The sequence below is a fragment of the Triturus cristatus genome, chromosome 5_2 (assembly GCF_964204655.1).
Source record: "Triturus cristatus chromosome 5_2, aTriCri1.1, whole genome shotgun sequence".
NCBI classification, from domain to species: Eukaryota; Metazoa; Chordata; class Amphibia; order Caudata; family Salamandridae; genus Triturus; species Triturus cristatus.
Genome location: NC_140588.1, coordinates 478,495,443 through 478,516,832, shown reverse-complemented (window position 1 = coordinate 478,516,832; position 21,390 = coordinate 478,495,443). Strand labels below are relative to the sequence as shown.

The 21,390-nt window shown below is 50.5% G+C and overlaps 1 non-coding gene and 2 pseudogenes across 1 annotated transcript; all 3 read right to left on the bottom strand.

Annotated features, from left to right (window-relative positions):
- Nucleotides 1-668, bottom strand: part of LOC146823182 (28S ribosomal RNA) — a 4,521-nt pseudogene extending 3,853 nt beyond the window's left edge.
- Nucleotides 669-1,035: 367 nt separating this feature from the next.
- On the bottom strand, nt 1,036-1,189 carry LOC146823181 (5.8S ribosomal RNA). Its single transcript, XR_014962344.1, has one exon. It is a non-coding gene; the product is annotated as a 5.8S ribosomal RNA (ribosomal RNA).
- A 982-nt stretch (nt 1,190-2,171) lies between these two features.
- Nucleotides 2,172-5,476, bottom strand: LOC146823180 (18S ribosomal RNA; annotated as a pseudogene).
- Nucleotides 5,477-21,390: the final 15,914 nt, after the last annotated feature.

Genomic DNA, 21,390 nt, shown 5'->3' with positions numbered 1-21,390 from the left:
AGCCCTGCGGACATGGCAAAGCTGCTGCCAGGGGGGCTGTAACACACTCTGCCGGAGCGAAGGACCAGCTGGGCCGAAGCCTTCCCAGCTGACCCGGAGCTGGTCGCAGCACACAGCCACGGAGGAAATGCAACCTATGGAGGCCGGGTAGGGCCCCGGCACTGGTCCTGCGGAGGGGATCCGGAACTCCCGGGCCACCGCCCTGTCCACCGTGTTGAATCCTCCGGGCGGACCCCACCCATTTACCTCTCGACGGTTTCACACCCTCTTGAACTCTCTTCAAAGTTCTTTTCAACTTTCCGTTATGGTACTTGTTGGCTATCGGTCTCGCACCCGTATTTAGCCTTAGATGGAGTTTACCACCCACTTTGGGCTGCATTCCCAAGCAACCCAAGTTCGAGAAGACCCTATTCCTGTGCGCGGGGACTGCTACCAGCCTAACACTGTCTGCGGGGTGAGCCTCGACCAGAAGGACTTGGGCCCCCTGAGCGACGCCAGGGAGTCGGTGTTCTGTACGCCACATTTCCTGCGCCCGCTGCCAGGCGGGGATTCGGAGCTGGGCTCTTCCCTCTTCACTCGCCGTTACTGGGGGAATCCTGGTTAGTTTCTTTTTCTCCGCTTAGTAATATGCTTAAATTCAGCAGGTCACCACGTCTGATCTGAGGTCGTAGTCGGAAAAAAATGCTGAAGCATCGGGGGGAGCATGTCCCAGCAGCGGGCGCCCTCTTTCCCCTGATCAGATCTGAAGGGTGTTTGCCCTCCCCGGGAAGCCAGCCTCATAGGTGGGTGTCCGAGGCATGTGCGCGCGGGCAGCTGGTGGGTCACCAGAGACAGCCACGTGCAGCACGCAGCCAGGCACCCCGGGACGAGCTGGAGGCAGGAAGGCAAGACTTGGCGTGGCGGTGGCGTACCTCCGCGACAGGACCCGGTGAGGGACCCTGCCACGGGCGATCGGGGGGGCAAAGGGAAGCAGAGCTAACCCTGCGACAGCCCCAGCCGCATAAGGGGGAAGCCCCGGGGCGATTGATGACCGAGCGACCCTCAGACAGGCGTAGCCCCGGGAGGAACCAGGGGCCGCAAGGTGCGTTTGAAGTGTTGATAATCAATGTGTCCTGCAATTCACACTAATTCTCGCAGGTAGCTGCGTTCTTCATCGACGTGCAAGCTGAGTGATCCACCGCCAAGAGTCACAGGTAAACTTTCGAAAACGTTCCCCTACCTGCAGATGCAGGAACGTTCCCCTACCTGCAGATGCATGAGAGGCAGAGGAAGGCGATGCCGTCCATCCAGCGCCCGCACGGCGAGACGGCCCAGGCGCCCCGTTCAAGGCTTCCGCTCAGGGAGTCAGACTGCACCGTTGGGAGAAAACACACCCACCTGCAGGCAAGAAGGGGGCTCCTGAAACAATAGGAGCAGGCAGCCCCACCACCACGGTCCCTCCTAGAGTAACCGGTAGGGACCGCGCAAATCTTCAAACCCCTCGGCCCGGCTTCACAGGACCGGGTCGAACTGGGTACCTGACAACGAGGGAGGGTCGCTTCACCTGCATGTCAGCCATCCATCGCCGGGCAGCCCCAAGCCGTGCCGGAGGGCTGGCGAGTAGCCCACCCCACCCCTGCCCAGGTCGGAGGCACCGGAAGGAAAGAGCCAGGCAGCTCCCCATCCCTCACACCTCCCACCGAGAGGAGCTGGGGTCTCCTCACAGGCCCTCGGCTCCTTCTCTTCCAGGCTGCCCTGCCATGTGATAAGGGCCGCTCCTCATTTGCCCGAAGCTCGGTCGGGCAGGGACTCAGGCAGGAGGGCCCAGGCGGTGACAGAGCCTTTCGAGTAGGAGTGGGACCAGCCAGGGGAGGCACTGCTATTTGGTTTCCCACCTACTGTGGGGGTTGTGCCAGGTGAGCGTGGGTTCTGTCTCAGGAGGGTCTACCGCTGTGCCCCTCCCAGAGAGGGACAGGGGTCGGGGCTGCCCCCCATCCCAAGTCCCTCACGTGTAGGTCGGGTCTTCCCCGGTGGAAGGCCCACTCCTCACTCAAGAGCCCCATCGGCAATAGACCACTCCGCCAGCTGAGGCGCACCAGGGCAGGGCCGGGCCCTGTGCCTACATGTGTGCTTGCAGGAGGCGGCTGAGGGCTTCGGGCTGGCGCCGTCGGTCGCTCAGGCCGCTCCGCCATTAATGATCCTTCCAAAGGTTCACCTACAGAACCTTGTTATGATTTTTACTTCCTCTAGATAGTCAAATTTGATCGTCGTCTCGGCGCTCCACCAGTGCCATTGCCGACCCCGGCGGGGCCGACCTGAGGACCTCACTAAACCATCCAATCGGGAGTAGTGATGGGCGGTGTGCACAAAGGGCAGGGACTTAATTAACGCGAGCTTATGACCCGCACTTACTGGGAATTCCTCTTTCATGGGAAATAACTGCAATCCCCAATCCCTATCACGAATGGGGTTCAGCGTGTTACCCGCACCTGTCGGCGAAGGGTAAACACACGCTGATCCGTTCAGGGAAGCGCGCATGCAGCCCTGGACATCTAAGGGCATCACAGACCTGTTCTTGCTCGATCTTGTGTGGCTGAACGCCACTTGTCCCTCTAAGAAGTTGGACGCCGACAGCTGGGGATCACGTAAATAGTTAGCATGGAGGAGTCTTGCTCGTTATTGGAATTAACCAGACAAATCGCTCCACCAACTAAGAACGGCCATGCACCACCACCCACAGAATCAAGAAAGAGCTATCAATCTGTCAATCCTTTCTGTGTCCGGGCCGGGTGAGGTTTCCCGTGTTGAGTCAAATTAAGCTGCAAGCTCCACTCCTGGCGTTGCCCTTCCGTCAATTCCTTTAGTTTCAGCTCTGCAACCATACTCTTCCCGGAACCTAAAGACTTTAGTTTCCAGGAAGCTGCTCGGCGGGTCATGAGAATATCGCCGCCAGATCGCTAGTCTGCATCGTTTATGGTCGGAACTACGACGGTATCTGATCATGTTCGAACCTCCAACTTTCATTCTGGATTAATGAAAAATTCTTGGCAAATGCTTTCGCTTTGATTCGTCTTGCGCCGGTTCACGAATTTCACCTCTAGTGGCACAATTCTAATACCCCCGGCCATGCCTCTTAATCATGGCCCCAGTTCCGAAAACCAACAAAATAGAACCGGAGTCCTATTCCATTATTCCTAGCTGAAGTATTCAGGCAACCGGCCTGGTTTGAACACTCTAATTTTTTCAAACTAAATGCTTCGGACCCCCAGGACACTGAGTCAAGAGCAGCAAGGGGGCGCCGAGAGGCATGGGCTGGAACGGGCGGTATCTCGCCTCACGGAGGACCGCCAGCTTGAGCCCAAGATCCAACTATGAGCTTTTTAACTGCAGCAACTTTAATATACGCTAGCAAAATACCTGTAAAATTGCCAACGATTTTTTTTTAAACGATGTTGTCGCTGCTGATAGGGCTGGTCTGGGGAGGCAAGCAGGCTAGAATGAGTTGAGAGACCCTTATATTAGATTACAATTGGGGTGGTTTTAGCTTGCCCGACTTGTATTTATATTATCTCTGCGCTCAAGCACAGTACGCACACTACTGGTACAACATCCACGACTTTATTCCACATGTTGCAGTCGATGATGGCGACGCACACCCCGTTCCACTAAGATTAATATTCGTATGGGCACACCCAAAAATTAAATCAATACGATTGACACCACAATAGCTGCATGGCAGGCGCTAGGCCGAAGGGCTGCGAAGCTGCCACTGTACGCACCCCTGCTGCCGATTACACATCATGCGGACCTATCAGTTGCACGGGAAACGGGAGCCATGCGCGCCTTGTCGTTAGCGGGAATAGATAAAATCCAGGATGTCTACTCCAACTGCCTTTTTTCTTCTCTGAAGACAACTTAAGCTATGTAAAGAACAGGACCCCACTTTTTGTCTTAATTTTTCATAGATTAAAAAAGGCAATGCAGGCACATTACGCCACATTTCCCGCCAAACCACCGGCGCTGCAGTCCCTTCACATGCTGCTGGTTAGCCCAACATGACACAAACTGGTCACCAAACTATATCAAACGGCCAGGGGTGAGACGCCCATGACCCACAATAAGAGCACGGAGCAGTGGAACACGAGACTGGATCCGCAGTTTATGCTCAAAGATTGGGAGCACTGCTGTCAACTCACAAATGCGCTCATGTCCAATGGAAATCTGCTTATAATCAACTTCAAATTTCTCCACCAGGTTTATCACACACCACACAAACTGTTTAAATAAGGTCTGAGAGATAACGATGCATGTTAACGATGTGGGACACTTGGAGCTGACTTCTGGCACTTGGCCTGGGAATGCAGATGGGTGGCTGAGTTCTGGGATGAGGTAACACGCAGGCTGCACGCTATGACTAACATTGAAATAGAGTGCACTCCACATATATGCTTGCTATGCCTCACACCGTTCCTGAAAGGTGGCATCGGCAAATTTTTGAGAATTGCTTTACTGGTAGCCAAGCGGCAGGTGGCGATGAAATGGGAGAATACACCTGCCCCGAACTCTGAACATTGGATATAGGAACTAATATACTGTGGGGAAAATCTTGTATTGTGTGCGGAAGAACCACCTGCCCCCTCAAGGCCCAAGGATATCTGGGTACCCCTACTGCAATATCTACATTCCACTACACGTGCCACGTCATCTCACAATGGAGAACAGTAGTACTGTAGATGTAAGATGTAGAGGATGGCATCCCCACTCCACCCAAATAAGTGGGCATCTGAGGGCAAATGAATATGTGCAATGTATAGCTACGTGTTGTTCGCATTCTTATGTTTTCACTGAGATATATGCAACTCTTTTTGATGCTGTAACTTATGTGCGCATAAGAATCAATAAAACTTTCACACAAAAAAATGTATATACCCTATAGGAGCTGGAGTTACCGCGGCTGCTGGCATCAGACTTGCCCTCCAATGGATCCTCGTTAAAGTGTACTCATTCCAATTACAGGGCCTTGAAAGAGCCCTGTATTGTTATTTTTCATCACTACCTCCCTGAGTGCCTTCCTTGGATGTGGTAACCATTTCTCAGGCTCCCTCTCCGGAATTGAACCCTGATTCCCTGTTTCCCGTGGTCACCATGGTAGGTACAGAAAGTACCATCGAAAGTTAATAGGGCAGACAGCCGAATGTATCGTCGCTGTCACTGGGACGTGCAATCGACCCGAGGTTATCTAGGGTCATCAAGGCGGCCGGGTGAGCCCGGATTGATCTTGGTCTGATAAATGCACGCATCCTGGGAGGACAGCACTTGTCGGCATGTGTTAGATCTAGAATTACCACAGTTATCCAGGTAACAGATGGAGCGATCAAAGAAACCATAACTGATTTAATGAGCCATTTGCAGTTTTACTGTACCGGCCGTGTGTACTTACATGTGCATGGCTTAATCTTTGAGACAAGCATATGCTACTGGCAGGATCAACCTGGTAGCCGCACCTGATGACGGGGTGGGTTCGGGAGCTGCGTGCCCGTCTCCCCAACCGGCAACCTTCGCACACCCCTCTCTCTCGGGAGCCTGCTAGGGGAAGTAGCCCGCCCGCCTGGGTGGGAGGACTAGCTGGAGGGTTGGAGAGGTGTGGTCACACGGGCAACGGCAGGCCCAGCCGTCTCCCGCAGAAGGGAGAAGTGGGCAGAGGCGCACCCTGAGCGAGATGCAGGGGTGCCGAAGCCTGGCGGCAGCGGCACCCCATGAAACGGTCGTTCCGAACTGCTGCCGAAATGCTCTGGGCGGAGAAGAGTGATGGCATGGCACGCAGGGCCTACTGACCTGCCGGGAAGCAGCATCCGAGGGCCTGGCGCCACTCGACCCCTTCCGCTCGGGTCAGACAACTGAGGGGCATGAGCTGCCAGTGCCGCTCGGCCTTCGCTCTTCTGGGTAGGGTGAAGGGCATCCCACCAGGCAGTAGGCCTTCGAGTCAGACTGTCCATGTGGGGACACAGCAGCCGAGGCTGGCCATGCAGTCCATCCCTAAACGGACTGAAAGTGCCCAATCGATCGGAGTACGGCCGGAACCTCCCCTTGCAGGCCACCCCACGCCGGGGATGCTAGCTTCACATCCCTGCCTGCTCCCGGGGAATGCTGCCTCGGAGGAAAGGCCCATCAGGAAGGGGCTAAGAGGCAGGCGTGGACCAGAGCCCCTGGGGGCCCCAGCGGTTAGGCCTTGGTCCTGCCTTGACCTGTCTCAGAATCGCCAGACCTCAAGACGGTCTGACAGACCCTCTCCCTGGTAATCCGGAGGAAAATTACCCCAGCGCGAACGTGCCCGACCTCCTGGAGCCCTCGCTGGGATCGAGGAGGCAAATGAGCCCTCATCGGGACTTCCTAGTCATCTTGCCACCCCATTGGAAAACATTGCACGCGACCAGATGGCCAAGGGGATAAGTGCAACCAGATGGCCGAGGGGAAAGGCGCGACCAGATGGCCTCGATCGAAGGGCGGCCATCTGGTCGCTCTGTGCCCTAACGAAAGGGTGAGCGGGTGCCGAGGCATGTGGGCCAGAGGCCCGGGGCCCCAGCTGGGCCTCAGCCATGTGGTTGCGAGGGGGGTGCCGGTGGGCCCTCCTGCCCGGGGCTCGTGGAAACCTTGACAAGGGGGGAGGTCTGTATGGGACCAACGGACCCCCGTCCCGGGCCCTTGGCATTGCGGCAGGCCGGGGGACAGGGCCCAGGGCTGGCGCTCCTGACCCGGGGCCCAAAGGGGCCCCTGGACACACCCGGGGCACCCGGGCCCAGAGGCTCAGAGGAAGCCTCCCCAGGCCTGTGGGACCCATTCACGGGCACCCTGCCACGTGGCAGGCCCGAGGACGGAACCCAAGGTGGAGAGGCCACCCTCCCCGTGGCCCTCAGGGGCCCCAGATGAAGCTTCTGAACCCAGCCAAGCGAGGGGGGCTCCCCGGGCACGACGGAACCCCGTCTCAAGCCTTCGGCAGAGCGGCAGGCCGGGGGACGGGGCCCAATGCTGGAGCACCTGACCCGGGGCCCAGCGGGGCCCCTGGACCTAGCCGGGGCTCCCGGGCCCAGAGGCACAGGGCAAGCCTCCCCGGGCCTGTGGGTCCCCGTCCTGGGCACCCTTCCACGCGGCAGGCCTGAGGACGGAGCCCAGGGTGGAGAGGCCACCCTCCCCCTGGCCCCCAGGGGCCCCAGACGGATCTCCTGAAGCCAGCCAAGTGAGAGGGGCTTCCAGGGCACGACGGAACCCCGTCACGGGCCTTTGGCGGAGCAGCAGACCAGACGATGGGCCCAGGGCTGGAGCGCCAGCCCAGGGCCCGCATTGGCCCCTGGACCCCAGGCGCAGGGTAAGCCACCCCGGGCCCATGGGACCACATCTCAGACACCCTGCCACGCGGCAGGCCAAGTACGGAACCCTGTCTTGGGCCTTTGGCAGAGCAGCAGGCTGGGTTATGGGGCAAGCACTAGAGCACCCGACCCGGGGCCCAGCGGGGCCCCTGGACCCAGGCGGGGCTCCCGGGCCAAGAGGCACAGGGGAAGCCTCCCCGGGCCCGTGGAACCCTGTCCTGCGCACCCTGCCACACGGCAGGCCCAAGTACGGAGCCCAGGGTGGGGAGGCTGCACTCCCCAGGGCCCTCAGGTGCCCCAGCTGAAGCTCCTGAACCCAGCCAAGCGAAGGGGGCTTCCCTGGCATGATGTAACCTCGGGCCTTTGGCTGCGCTGCAGGCCGGAGTACAAGCCCGAGGCTGGAGCACCCAACCCGACCCAGGGCCTGGCGGGCCCCTGGGCCCCGTCGGGGCTCCCAGGCCCAGAGGCACAGGGTAAGCCTCCCCGGGCCCGTGAGACCCCATCTTGGGGTCAGTTTGATACAGAGTGTACCAGAGAGATACTCAAAACAAAATATTATTGGTTGACTTGCTTGATCTCTACTTATAGAAGCATCCTGACTACCCTTTCAATTTTCAATGTGTTGCTAATGAAGCAATGGAAGGGGAGCAAATTGAACTGAAATTCTATTGAGTATCTAGATGCGACAGAACATTTATGAGAGGTCTGGTGCATCATGCAGTATTTCAGTGATAGGTGAAAGACAGCTCTTAGCTGATAGTGTGGTGTTGTCCGTGAAGACCCCTGAGATCATGATTGTACTTGCGGACCCCATGGATAAGCACTGCACAATATTATTTTTGAGTGCACTCATTGTGAATATGCTAAAAACATTCTAAACTCTTACACACGCCTCTTAACATCTTGCTAAGTTACAACCTTTGTTGACGGTAAAGGGCCACAACGTGTGTAACTTGAACTTAACAAAAGCATTAGCACGTCTGTTTGTGAAGATGTGTTGCTTGGCTGTTGGTTACCTGTTCCATGCCTGCGCACCCATTATTCGGTTATTAACACTGTCTGGGTGAGGTTTTTTAAAGCAGAGTTCATTTTGCTGAGTTGGGGTTTTCACAGTAAAACCCTTGCTCCAGTGCTGCTGTTCTCATCTTGTTTGCGCCAGACATCTGATTTTCCACAAAGACTTGAGTTGCATCACATAGTGGTAGACTGGTTGTAAGAGGCGTAACACAGGCCCCTGCATCCCTTGCGATGCAGGAAGGACCCCCAACCCTCCAGGGGGCCCCAAACCCTTCAAGGAGGGCCCATTTAGCCCAAGGTCGTTGAAAAATAAGATATGGAAGACTCAGGGGCCCTCATTACATTCTGCGGGGGTGGGGCATCATTTTATTTTAGGCCACTGTTGGTAGCTAGGTCTTCACCACTGGTTCAACACTAATTGCAATATCACCAAAAAAGAGCTGGTTGATATATGCTCTTCAAATGACATTAACCAAGTATATTCTATTAACCTTTGATCAGTAGCATTAATCACCTAACACTCAGTTTTAAATAATAAAAACAGGCCAAAGCATTGATTTCAGGTGCTGTAAACGGAAGGCTGAGATTCACAGCCCTTAAGGTGCTATTAGACTACAAGATTAAACATATTTGAATCCTATTGACCAATTGGTCTGATTTTTTAATGCTTGTGCATTGATTGTTGGTTTTAGATGCATGATTGTTTGCACCTTGTCTCTATGAAACATGTCTCTTTCTGTGCCTTCCATGTTTCTGCCTTGTTTTTTCTCTCACCAAGCTTGTGGGGCTCTTCTTTATGTATTCCCCAGGTTTGCGCTGCTAGGATCAAACAGAACAACAACCTTTTGGAATAAAGACATGGCACAGTAACAGGCAGGTTGTAACCAGATGTAGCACAATTAGGACCTGATTACAAGTCTGACTCGTGGTGGGGCGATGGTGGGGGTCTTCTGACCACCACATTATGACCTTTTATGGTCGTGCTGCCCTGGGACCGCCAACTCTGCCAGGGAACCGCCATTCCCTGGCAGTGGCGCGGCGGTCAAGAGGACCACTGCGGTCCCGCCAAGCATATTACAACTTTCCTCACCACTACTGATTCCATGGAGGTCTCCATGTGTAATCACACTGGGGGGGCACAACATGTGCCCCCCTTTGTGCGTGCACCCCCAGTTCCAGCCTGACATCGACTTTACAGTCTATACCGTGCTGGAACTTCCTTTGATGTTTCCATTTCGGAGCCTATTTTATTGGCACCACCATGGGAATGCCAAAGAATCGGCAGCTAATGACTAAAAAAGTCATTATATGGCGGGTGGTTCTCACGCGGGTTTAGCAGTGCGGTGGCGGGGTGGTCCTGCCGCTGCACTGTCAAACTCGTAATCGACCCCTAAGTGCATGTTCCTTGGAGCAGACCTATTGGTTTCTAATCTTTGTTTTACTGTAGTTTTTAAGTCCGACACCTTCAGATGTGCCATTTTTGACAATATTTTTTATCTTGTGAGACAAATGGGGCATGGGCTTGGAGGAGGAGTCTGAAAAGGGAGCTGGATGTTATGCTCCTCACTGCCATTACGGCTATGGTGATGGTCTTGGTGGGGGCAGAGCCGTAGTGATGGGAAGGGCTTAGAGGAAACCCTTCCCCCCAAAACACTACAAAGAATCGTGACGCTACTGCCCATATCCCAGGGAGGTTGCAAACCACCTAATGGTCATCAGCAGTGCAGCACCTCTACCTACAAGCTGGTAACCAAGTCTGTGCAGGGGTTTCCAGCTCACCTTGGGCTCACCGTGTGACATCGGCTCTTCACTGGAGGATCGTGTATATAAAACCGATATTCTGTGACACACGGTTTCACCGTGTGAATTGACCGGACTGCACATTGAATTAGAATTCTCAAACCGGAGCTGCATGTACCAAATAAATACAGTATCATGAAAAGTGTATTCTCCAGTGATGCTGCCTTTGGTCTAATATTACGGGGTCTCTTTGACCATTCTAACTGTCATGGATCAGATATTTTACTAATCATCCTACTAATTCCCCAAACTATCGGCTCGCGAGCCAGCGGGGTTTTGTGGATGCCTGTTGTAAGCATCCTTTCCCGGCATGCACCCACACTCCCTGCATTGCCTAGAATGGTTTATCGAATACAGATAGCAGCAGCGAGCTTGTCTGCTACCATGAAGATGTTTACTATATCCAAGGAAAATAAAGAAAGAGATACCTTGCAGAGCAGCCTTCTATGGTCGTATTGCCTGCTGTTTTTAACTCTATTAATGTCTGTAGTTTTACGAAGCAGAACATGTTCGAGCATTGTTTACCCTACCACGGGTGCTAGAAAAGGAACTGATTGAATTAAAGCTCTCTACATTTACTATATGATAAAAAAGAAATATCATTGGCTTAGGTTGTGCAAATTAATTTCCCCTCTGTGTCACTGGGTCACACTGGTTGGTGGCTCACTGATCACTGCATCTATTCGTTATCCGACTCAGTGTCTAAATTAACAATGAAAAGCCACGATCCATTCAGATACCAGCTCCTCAGCCCAGGAATATTAAGAAACCTATCAAACATTTTGATAGCTATCAGTCAGAATGTCGGAGTTTGCAGTATCTGTTGCCGAAATCAAATAACAGATGATATTAAAAATTATATAGAGGAGGGGATTTCTGGTGCTGTAGCAGACTCGACCCTAATACATATTTTTCTGTTCTTTTCCTTGTTCTCCGCGCTTAAACAATATTCTTTTCAGGAGGCCAACAAGTTGGGGGTACAAATGTCATAAGAGACTGCGCTGCAAGTACAGTAGTATTACGACTTATCTCTTTTTCTTTGTCTCCTTACTCTAAGCAGACTCTGGGGACCTCTGGTCCATGTTACTTTAAAGGTCCGCTGGTGGGTTTCTCCAGGAAGCTTCCAATAGCTCCGCCAGTGGTGAGCCCTTATTTTGCATGAGGGGTGTTCCTCTGGAAAAAAATGTGTCTCTTTACCCCTGAAGAACCAAATGTCAATTTGATATTACACTGGCAGTGGCCTTCTCTCCCCTGCTATGGTAGAGTGATGGATTTCTCAGGCCCTAGTCTACGTTTCGGCCTTAACCTGTTCTCCCTTCCCTACCTGCCCCTCTTTTCTAGGATTGCCATCATCCTCCTCCTCTTCTCTTTCCTGACTTTTCTCACCTGCCAAGGCCATGATGCTGCAGTGTGGGGCCTCCCCAAGATCTTCAGGCCTGTTTTTGTTGAGTGGCAGCCTTAGATTGGCCCCACTTGCTCTATTGAAGGCTGGATGGTCGATAAACATGACCGTCATCAGAAACTACCTCTAATCCAGGTGTTTGCAAAGTCAGACGGGAAAAAAGGGGCACCAATATTCTCTAGGCTTGCTCAACAGCATGAAGAAATGCAAGGGAAAGAAACACAGCACCACCCTAAGGGAAGTTAAAAAGGAAAGCTAGTTTACCTTCTCAATATTTTGGTCCTCGATATTTTAACAAACAAAAAGTTCCACCTGTGCCTATTATCAATAGTAGAAATACAGGGCTGGACTGAGGAACCAAAAGCAGCCCTGACAAAAATGTTCAAACCAACACCACCCTCTTACTATACTCGCTCTATTTTCTTTCTTTCCTCCCTCCATGATTTTTCTCCCAACCTCCCTCCCTCTCTTTATCTCTCGTGAAGCCTCCCGTGCCTGCTGCAGTTAACCTCAGGGAGCTGGGGATAGTGACAGAGGTGTGAGGCCCTGAGCTTTCAAACCCTGCCTCCAGGGCTCCAACCCACCTTGGAAATGCCTGGTGGAATGAAAGGCCAGTTCGGCTTCATAGAACTACCTCCTTTCCCTGGTCCTGATCAGGTAAATTGCATTTGTGCCAGTCACAATTGTCCTGGTGCCCAGGGCTTTTAGTGGGCTGGGTCTGAGCACCGGCAGTTTTTTAAAGGGGGCCTCGAAACGGGTCTCTATCGAGCTTTGTTCTGTGCCCTGGCACAAGCAGTCCATTTTTTTCCGGACTGCAGTGACAGGAGGCACATCGATGTGCGAGTGCTCACACTACTCACTTCTCACTAGTGGAGAAGTTACGGCATGACACCATGCCAGGTGAGAGTTGTAGGGGAAGGGAAATCCTTTAAAGAGAGTCATTTTCTCACTGGGTTTCCCTTCTCTTTTTGAAACTCAGGAGCAGCAAAATTGTCGTGGTGTCACATGCAACTAACAACCATTGACAAAGCCAATAGTCCTGACTTGTTGTAGGTATGATGTTACTTGTTGTATCGTATACCTAGATGCAATGACAGAAACAGCAAAACACAAGTCGGGCGGCACACTATGCTAAGCACAGATTTTTGGCTTATTTGTTTTTAAGCCACGCCCTTGATTACATTTGCCTCGCCCCTTTGAGAGACCCTCCAGGTTTTTCATCCCACTTATCAATCAGGGGTTTGTAAAGTGTGCTACTTACCCGTGAGGGTCTCAAGGCACTAGGGGTGGGGGAGCAGCACCGGTTCAGTCAAAGAGCCAGGTCTTGAGGTCTTTCCTGAACGTGTGCAGGGTCGGGGAGCGTCTGATGTTCACAGGGAGCTCGTTCCAGGTCTTGGCCGCGATGTAGGAGAAGGCTCTCCCGCCTGCTCTGCTTCTGCGGATGCAGGGGACCTCTGCCAGGGCGAGGTCGGCGAAGCGTAGGTTCCTTTTGGGTACTTAAAGCCCTGCTGGTGCCTGACCACTATACACCAACCTTAGATTCCCATTTGCACTGGCCGACTGGCAGAAATCTTTTACCTGCTGATCGTAGTTGGAAATGGCACTTTAACATTTCCAGACACTGGTGAACAAATTACCTGGAACCAACTCAAAATAACACTGCAGCAGATGTCGATCTAACGATTCCTCCCGCAGAGGTCCGTTTAAAGCAGAGATCAATTGTGAATTGTTACTGATGCTAATTGGGACTTTAAGTGGCTTAAACAGCAACCCGAGAGTTAGAAGAAAGTAGGCGAAAAACTGATCATGATTCCTTTTGCGAGCCTACGCGCCTACCTCAAGGCACTGTGTGAAAGTGCACATGCTCGTTCCTTTGGTTGACTGAATGCAGTATTTGTCCCCTCCCCCTCACAATGTACTTGACGTAGGTATCAGTTTCACGAGAAATCCCCCTGCAGCAATGCCAAGAACTGTGGTGACGTCAGAGTAGGTGCCCTCTGTACATTTCCATCCTGTGTGATGCAGCTGCGCATAGAGGCCGCTGCTAGGCATCCGGAGCGAGCACAGGTCAGTATGTTTGCTCTGTGGTCAGAAAGCCAATGACCTTTTGGTGACATTGGCTGATACATCCGTGCAACCGGGCATGAAGCTTAAGAATGCGCAGTAAAACGTTGCTGGAATCTTCTCCCAGCGTCGTGTTTTGTAGCAGTGTCTTTTGTCAGGCTTATGATTATACGTTTCTAAGTCGTAAAGCACAGCCCAGCGTGCAGCACCTGGGACACTCACGGACAAAAAGGCTGTTCTTTTTAGATAAATACCTCACCGTAGACACACAGTCTTGGACTGAATCGCAAGGCAATAGATTTAGATTGCGTGGGATTTGCAGATAAGGGGGCAGATTTACAAGCCCCTTGCGCTGCCAGTGCATCACCATTTGTGACACACTTGCAGCGCATTTTTCTGCCCCATATTTACAAGGACAGGAAAAGCCACCCTGCGTGGCTTTAAGCCACCCTGCGTGGCTTTTCCTGTCCTTGTAAATACGGCCCCTTTACACGCAGCACTTTGTGTGAAAGGGGCATTCCATGGGTGTTGATGTGGGTGTTCCAATGCAACACCCATGGAACCAGACACATTTCCAGATTTACAAGAAATCGTAAATCTGGAATTGCGTCTGAATGCTACGCCTCCCCTAGGGAGGCGCAACAAGGAGAAATGTATTCATTTCTCCTCGTTGTCTTCCTCTTTCTATGCGTGCTGCATTCTGCAGCACACATAGAATGAGGAATTAACCTCTAATGATTGTTTATGTACAGGAAGGTGTCCCTTCCTGCAATTATACAATCCTTTGAAAAAATGAAATTTTACAAGTTCTATGTGTGCTAATGCAGCCCACATAGAAATTGGAAAACGCCATTTCTGATTGTCTATGTGCAGGATGGGAACCCTTCCTGCACATAAGCAATCCCCGTGACGCAGGCATCCTTGCACCATGGTGGCAATCCCCGTGACGCAGGCATCCTTGCACCATGGTGCAAGGGAGCCTGCGTCGGCACATGGCAGCATTTTGTGCGCCAGCGCAGGGGGAAGCACAGAGATGCGACATATTGTTGTAAATATATTACATCCCTATGCTTCCAATCTAACTCAGCGCAGCAAATTGACTTGCTGCACCGCGCTGCATTAGTTTATTGTAAATCTGCCCCAAGATGTCTTTCCTTTTTATTGTCAAGTGTACAGCCATTGATTCTGCTAGTGTTCTGTTATGGAACCTTATATGTGATGGGTTGAGCAGTGTGTCGGTTATCAGGATCCTCTGGATCCTTGCATAACCGTGAAGCTGGCACTGCTGTTCTACAACAAAACTCTTCCGAGGCTACGCTACTTTGTGGACTGGTGTTATTTCCACAGATAGATAAAGTGCGTAATAAGACTTTTTGCATGTTTATGTACAGTTCCTGTAAAGCCTGAAAGCAGGAGTAGTTAGTACTTTTGACTCACTCCTAGAATTCACTAGTGAGCCAAGAGCAGTCCAAGGAGAGTTACAGTAACATGTTTCTTATTCAGACCCCGATTGTCTTAATATAGGAGTTGCAATATGTGTTGTTCTCATGCACAGAAAACTGGCATACACCAATTTTGAAAATGCTCCCTCCTTTGTAGGCTTACTTATATTTTGGAATTTTATATATATATATATGTATATATATATATGTATATATATATATATATATATACATATTATCTACTGGCGGTCGCCAGTAGATAGTTATAGTTAGGACCGTGTTTCCATAGGAAATCCGCAACATTCTATTTGGAATAACTTTGGCGCCGGTTGACGAATCCTCGCGAAATGTTCAAAATAGGTGGGGCGCTCCGCTCCGCTCCTACCCTGAAAGTCTCGGGGGGATTCGTCAAGCGGGGGCTGAGAAAAAAGGGGGGTCCCAAAACGCGTTTTCCCCATGCAATTTTCCATAGGGACCTTTAGTCCAAGGTACAGCCCGAACGGCTGAACAGAATTACTTGAAATTTGGCAGAGAGGTAGTCCTCAGCTCAGGGAAGTGCCTTTTGCAGGTCTGGTGTCAATCTGTTCAGTAGTTCCTGAGAAAATCAATATATATATATATATATATATATATTCAAAAGAAGCATCAAGCGTTCCCCTGTTAACGGAGCTCCTGGCTCTTCAGGGTGGCCTCACAAGATGGGCACAGGGAAGCCCATTAACACCTTCCTGGCAAACAAACAAGGTGAGGCCCATGTAGTTGTAACTCGCTTTATTTCCAGAGTTTCAAAGCGCCTGCTTCCATATGTCTAACGTTTCGGCTCCTGCCTTGTTCACAGACTGGATCACAAGCGCCCAGGTGCGCTCGAGCTTAATTAATTGCGATGCGTCACGTGACTGTAGTTATGAACTACTGCTCCCAAAGTGCATTGTGCAAGTTAAACAATACAAGACAACAGTTCCATCTTTTTGCACAATCACGATTTCAAAGTGGAATTTTCGTTTTAAACAGTCAGGTGAAATTGTTATTATTGCTGCTCATATTTGATAATTTTGACTCTGGAAAAGCCGTTTACATGCTGCAAGATCATGACAGGATGTCCCCCTGTCCGAATCCCTTCCACGCGCCAACCTTTTTGCTGTCGTAGCATTCCTTCGTAGGTTAGGAGGCGCGAGTGAACCTAGCTCCGTATTAACATTCAAAAGAAGCATCAAGCGTTCCCCTGTTAACGGAGCTCCTGGCTCTTCAGGGTGGCCTCACAAGATGGGCACAGGGAAGCCCATTAACACCTTCCTGGCAAACAAACAAGGTGAGGCCCATGTAGTTGTAACTCGCTTTATTTCCAGAGTTTCAAAGCGCCTGCTTCCATATGTCTAACGTTTCGGCTCCTGCCTTGTTCACAGACTGGATCACAAGCGCCCAGGTGCGCTCGAGCTTAATTAATTGCGATGCGTCACGTGACTGTAGTTATGAACTACTGCTCCCAAAGTGCATTGTGCAAGTTAAACAATACAAGACAACAGTTCCATCTTTTTGCACAATCACGATTTCAAAGTGGAATTTTCGTTTTAAACAGTCAGGTGAAATTGTTATTATTGCTGCTCATATTTGATAATTTTGACTCTGGAAAAGCCGTTTACATGCTGCAAGATCATGACAGGATGTCCCCCTGTCCGAATCCCTTCCACGGGCCAACCTTTTTGCTGTCGTAGCATTCCTTCGTAGGTTAGGAGGCGCGAGTGAACCTAGCTCCGTATTAACATTCAAAAGAAGCATCAAGCGTTCCCCTGTTAATGGAGCTCCTGGCTCTTCAGGGTGGCCTCACAAGATGGGCACAGGGAAGCCCATTAACACCTTCCTGGCAAACAAACAAGGTGAGGCCCATGTAGTTGTAACTCGCTTTATTTCCAGAGTTTCAAAGCGCCTGCTTCCATATGTCTAACGTTTCGGCTCCTGCCTTGTTCACAGACTGGATCACAAGCGCCCAGGTGCGCTCGAGCTTAATTAATTGCGATGCGTCACGTGACTGTAGTTATGAACTACTGCTCCCAAAGTGCATTGTGCAAGTTAAACAATACAAGACAACAGTTCCATCTTTTTGCACAATCACGATTTCAAAGTGGAATTTTCGTTTTAAACAGTCAGGTGAAATTGTTATTATTGCTGCTCATATTTGATAATTTTGACTCTGGAAAAGCCGTTTACATGCTGCAAGATCATGACAGGATGTCCCCCTGTCCGAATCCCTTCCACGCGCCAACCTTTTTGCTGTCGTAGCATTCCTTCGTAGGTTAGGAGGCGCGAGTGAACCTAGCTCCGTATTAACATTCAAAAGAAGCATCAAGCGTTCCCCTGTTAACGGAGCTCCTGGCTCTTCAGGGTGGCCTCACAAGATGGGCACAGGGAAGCCCATTAACACCTTCCTGGCAAACAAACAAGGTGAGGCCCATGTAGTTGTAACTCGCTTTATTTCCAGAGTTTCAAAGCGCCTGCTTCCATATGTCTAACGTTTCGGCTCCTGCCTTGTTCACAGACTGGATCACAAGCGCCCAGGTGCGCTCGAGCTTAATTAATTGCGATGCGTCACGTGACTGTAGTTATGAACTACTGCTCCCAAAGTGCATTGTGCAACTTAAACAATACAAGACAACAGTTCCATCTTTTTGCACAATCACGATTTCAAAGTGGAATTTTCGTTTTAAACAGTCAGGTGAAATTGTTAATATTGCTGCTCATATTTGATAATTTTGACTCTGGAAAAGCCGTTTACATGCTGCAAGATCATGACAGGATGTCCCACTGTCCGAATCCCTTCCACGCGCCAACCTTTTTGCTGTCGTAGCATTCCTTCGTAGGTTAGGAGGCGCGAGTGAGCCTAGCTCCGTATTAACATTCAAAAGAAGCATCAAGCGTTCCCCTGTTAACGGAGCTCCTGGCTCTTCAGGGTGGCCTCACAAGATGGGCACAGGGAAGCCCATTAACACCTTCCTGGCAAACAAACATGGTGAGGCCCATGTAGTTGTAACTCGCTTTATTTCCAGAGTTTCAAAGCGCCTGCTTCCATATGTCTAACGTTTCGGCTCCTGCCTTGTTCACAGACTGGATCACAAGCGCCCAGGTGCGCTCGAGCTTAATTAATTGCGATGCGTCACGTGACTGTAGTTATGAACTACTGCTCCCAAAGTGCATTGTGCAACTTAAACAATACAAGACAACAGTTCCATCTTTTTGCACAATCACGATTTCAAAGTGGAATTTTCGTTTTAAACAGTCAGGTGAAATTGTTATTATTGCTGCTCATATTTGATAATTTTGACTCTGGAAAAGCCGTTTACATGCTGCAAGATCATGACAGGATGTCCCCCTGTCCGAATCCCTTCCACGCGCCAACCTTTTTGCTGTCGTAGCATTCCTTCGTAGGTTAGGAGGCGCGAGTGAACCTAGCTCCGTATTAACATTCAAAAGAAGCATCAAGCGTTCCCCTGTTAACGGAGCTCCTGGCTCTTCAGGGTGGCCTCACAAGATGGGCACAGGGAAGCCCATTAACACCTTCCTGGCAAACAAACAAGGTGAGGCCCATGTAGTTGTAACTCGCTTTATTTCCAGAGTTTCAAAGCGCCTGCTTCCATATGTCTAACGTTTCGGCTCCTGCCTTGTTCACAGACTGGATCACAAGCGCCCAGGTGCGCTCGAGCTGAATTAATTGCGATGCGTCACGTGACTGTAGTTATGAACTACTGCTCCCAAAGTGCATTGTGCAAGTTAAACAATACAAGACAACAGTTCCATCTTTTTGCACAATCACGATTTCAAAGTGGAATTTTCGTTTTAAACAGTCAGGTGAAATTGTTATTATTGCTGCTCATATTTGATAATTTTGACTCTGGAAAAGCCGTTTACATGCTGCAAGATCATGACAGGATGTCCCCCTGTCCGAATCCCTTCCACGCGCCAACCTTTTTGCTGTCGTAGCATTCCTTCGTAGGTTAGGAGGCGCGAGTGAACCTAGCTCCGTATTAACATTCAAAAGAAGCATCAAGCGTTCCCCTGTTAACGGAGCTCCTGGCTCTTCAGGGTGGCCTCACAAGATGGGCACAGGGAAGCCCATTAACACCTTCCTGGCAAACAAACAAGGTGAGGCCCATGTAGTTGTAACTCGCTTTATTTCCAGAGTTTCAAAGCGCCTGCTTCCATATGTCTAACGTTTCGGCTCCTGCCTTGTTCACAGACTGGATCACAAGCGCCCAGGTGCGCTCGAGCTTAATTAATTGCGATGCGTCACGTGACTGTAGTTATGAACTACTGCTCCCAAAGTGCATTGTGCAAGTTAAACAATACAAGACAACAGTTCCATCTTTTTGCACAATCACGATTTCAAAGTGGAATTTTCGTTTTAAACAGTCAGGTGAAATTGTTATTATTGCTGCTCATATTTGATAATTTTGACTCTGGAAAAGCCGTTTACATGCTGCAAGATCATGACAGGATGTCCCCCTGTCCGAATCCCTTCCACGCGCCAACCTTTTTGCTGTCGTAGCATTCCTTCGTAGGTTAGGAGGCGCGAGTGAACCTAGCTCCGTATTAACATTCAAAAGAAGCATCAAGCGTTCCCCTGTTAACGGAGCTCCTGGCTCTTCAGGGTGGCCTCACAAGATGGGCACAGGGAAGCCCATTAACACCTTCCTGGCAAACAAACAAGGTGAGGCCCATGTAGTTGTAACTCGCTTTATTTCCAGAGTTTCAAAGCGCCTGCTTCCATATGTCTAACGTTTCGGCTCCTGCCTTGTTCACAGACTGGATCACAAGCGCCCAGGTGCGCTCGAGCTTAATTAATTGCGATGCGTCACGTGACTGTAGTTATGAACTACTGCTCCCAAAGTGCATTGTGCAAGTTAAACAATACAAGACAACAGTTCCATCTTTTTGCACAATCACGATTTCAAAGTGGAATTTTCGTTTTAAACAGTCAGGTGAAATTGTTATTATTGCTGCTCATATTTGATAATTTTGACTCTGGAAAAGCCGTTTACATGCTGCAAGATCATGACAGGATGTCCCCCTGTCCGAATCCCTTCCACGCGCCAACCTTTTTGCTGTCGTAGCATTCCTTCGTAGGTTAGGAGGCGCGAGTGAACCTAGCTCCGTATTAACATTCAAAAGAAGCATCAAGCGTTCCCCTGTTAACGGAGCTCCTGGCTCTTCAGGGTGGCCTCACAAGATGGGCACAGGGAAGCCCATTAACACCTTCCTGGCAAACAAACAAGGTGAGGCCCATGTAGTTGTAACTCGCTTTATTTCCAGAGTTTCAAAGCGCCTGCTTCCATATGTCTAACGTTTCGGCTCCTGCCTTGTTCTCAGACTGGATCACAAGCGCCCAGGTGCGCTCGAGCTTAATTAATTGCGATGCGTCACGTGACTGTAGTTATGAACTACTGCTCCCAAAGTGCATTGTGCAAGTTAAACAATACAAGACAACAGTTCCATCTTTTTGCACAATCACGATTTCAAAGTGGAATTTTCGTTTTAAACAGTCAGGTGAAATTGTTATTATTGCTGCTCATATTTGATAATTTTGACTCTGGAAAAGCCGTTTACATGCTGCAAGATCATGACAGGATGTCCCCCTGTCCGAATCCCTTCCACGCGCCAACCTTTTTGCTGTCGTAGCATTCCTTCGTAGGTTAGGAGGCGCGAGTGAACCTAGCTCCGTATTAACATTCAAAAGAAGCATCAAGCGTTCCCCTGTTAACGGAGCTCCTGGCTCTTCAGGGTGGCCTCACAAGATGGGCACAGGGAAGCCCATTAACACCTTCCTGGCAAACAAACAAGGTGAGGCCCATGTAGTTGTAACTCGCTTTATTTCCAGAGTTTCAAAGCGCCTGCTTCCATATGTCTAACGTTTCGGCTCCTGCCTTGTTCACAGACTGGATCACAAGCGCCCAGGTGCGCTCGAGCTTAATTAATTGCGATGCGTCACGTGACTGTAGTTATGAACTACTGCTCCCAAAGTGCATTGTGCAAGTTAAACAATACAAGACAACAGTTCCATCTTTTTGCACAATCACGATTTCAAAGTGGAATTTTCGTTTTAAACAGTCAGGTGAAATTGTTATTATTGCTGCTCATATTTGATAATTTTGACTCTGGAAAAGCCGTTTACATGCTGCAAGATCATGACAGGATGTCCCCCTGTCCGAATCCCTTCCACGCGCCAACCTTTTTGCTGTCGTAGCATTCCTTCGTAGGTTAGGAGGCGCGAGTGAACCTAGCTCCGTATTAACATTCAAAAGAAGCATCAAGCGTTCCCCTGTTAACGGAGCTC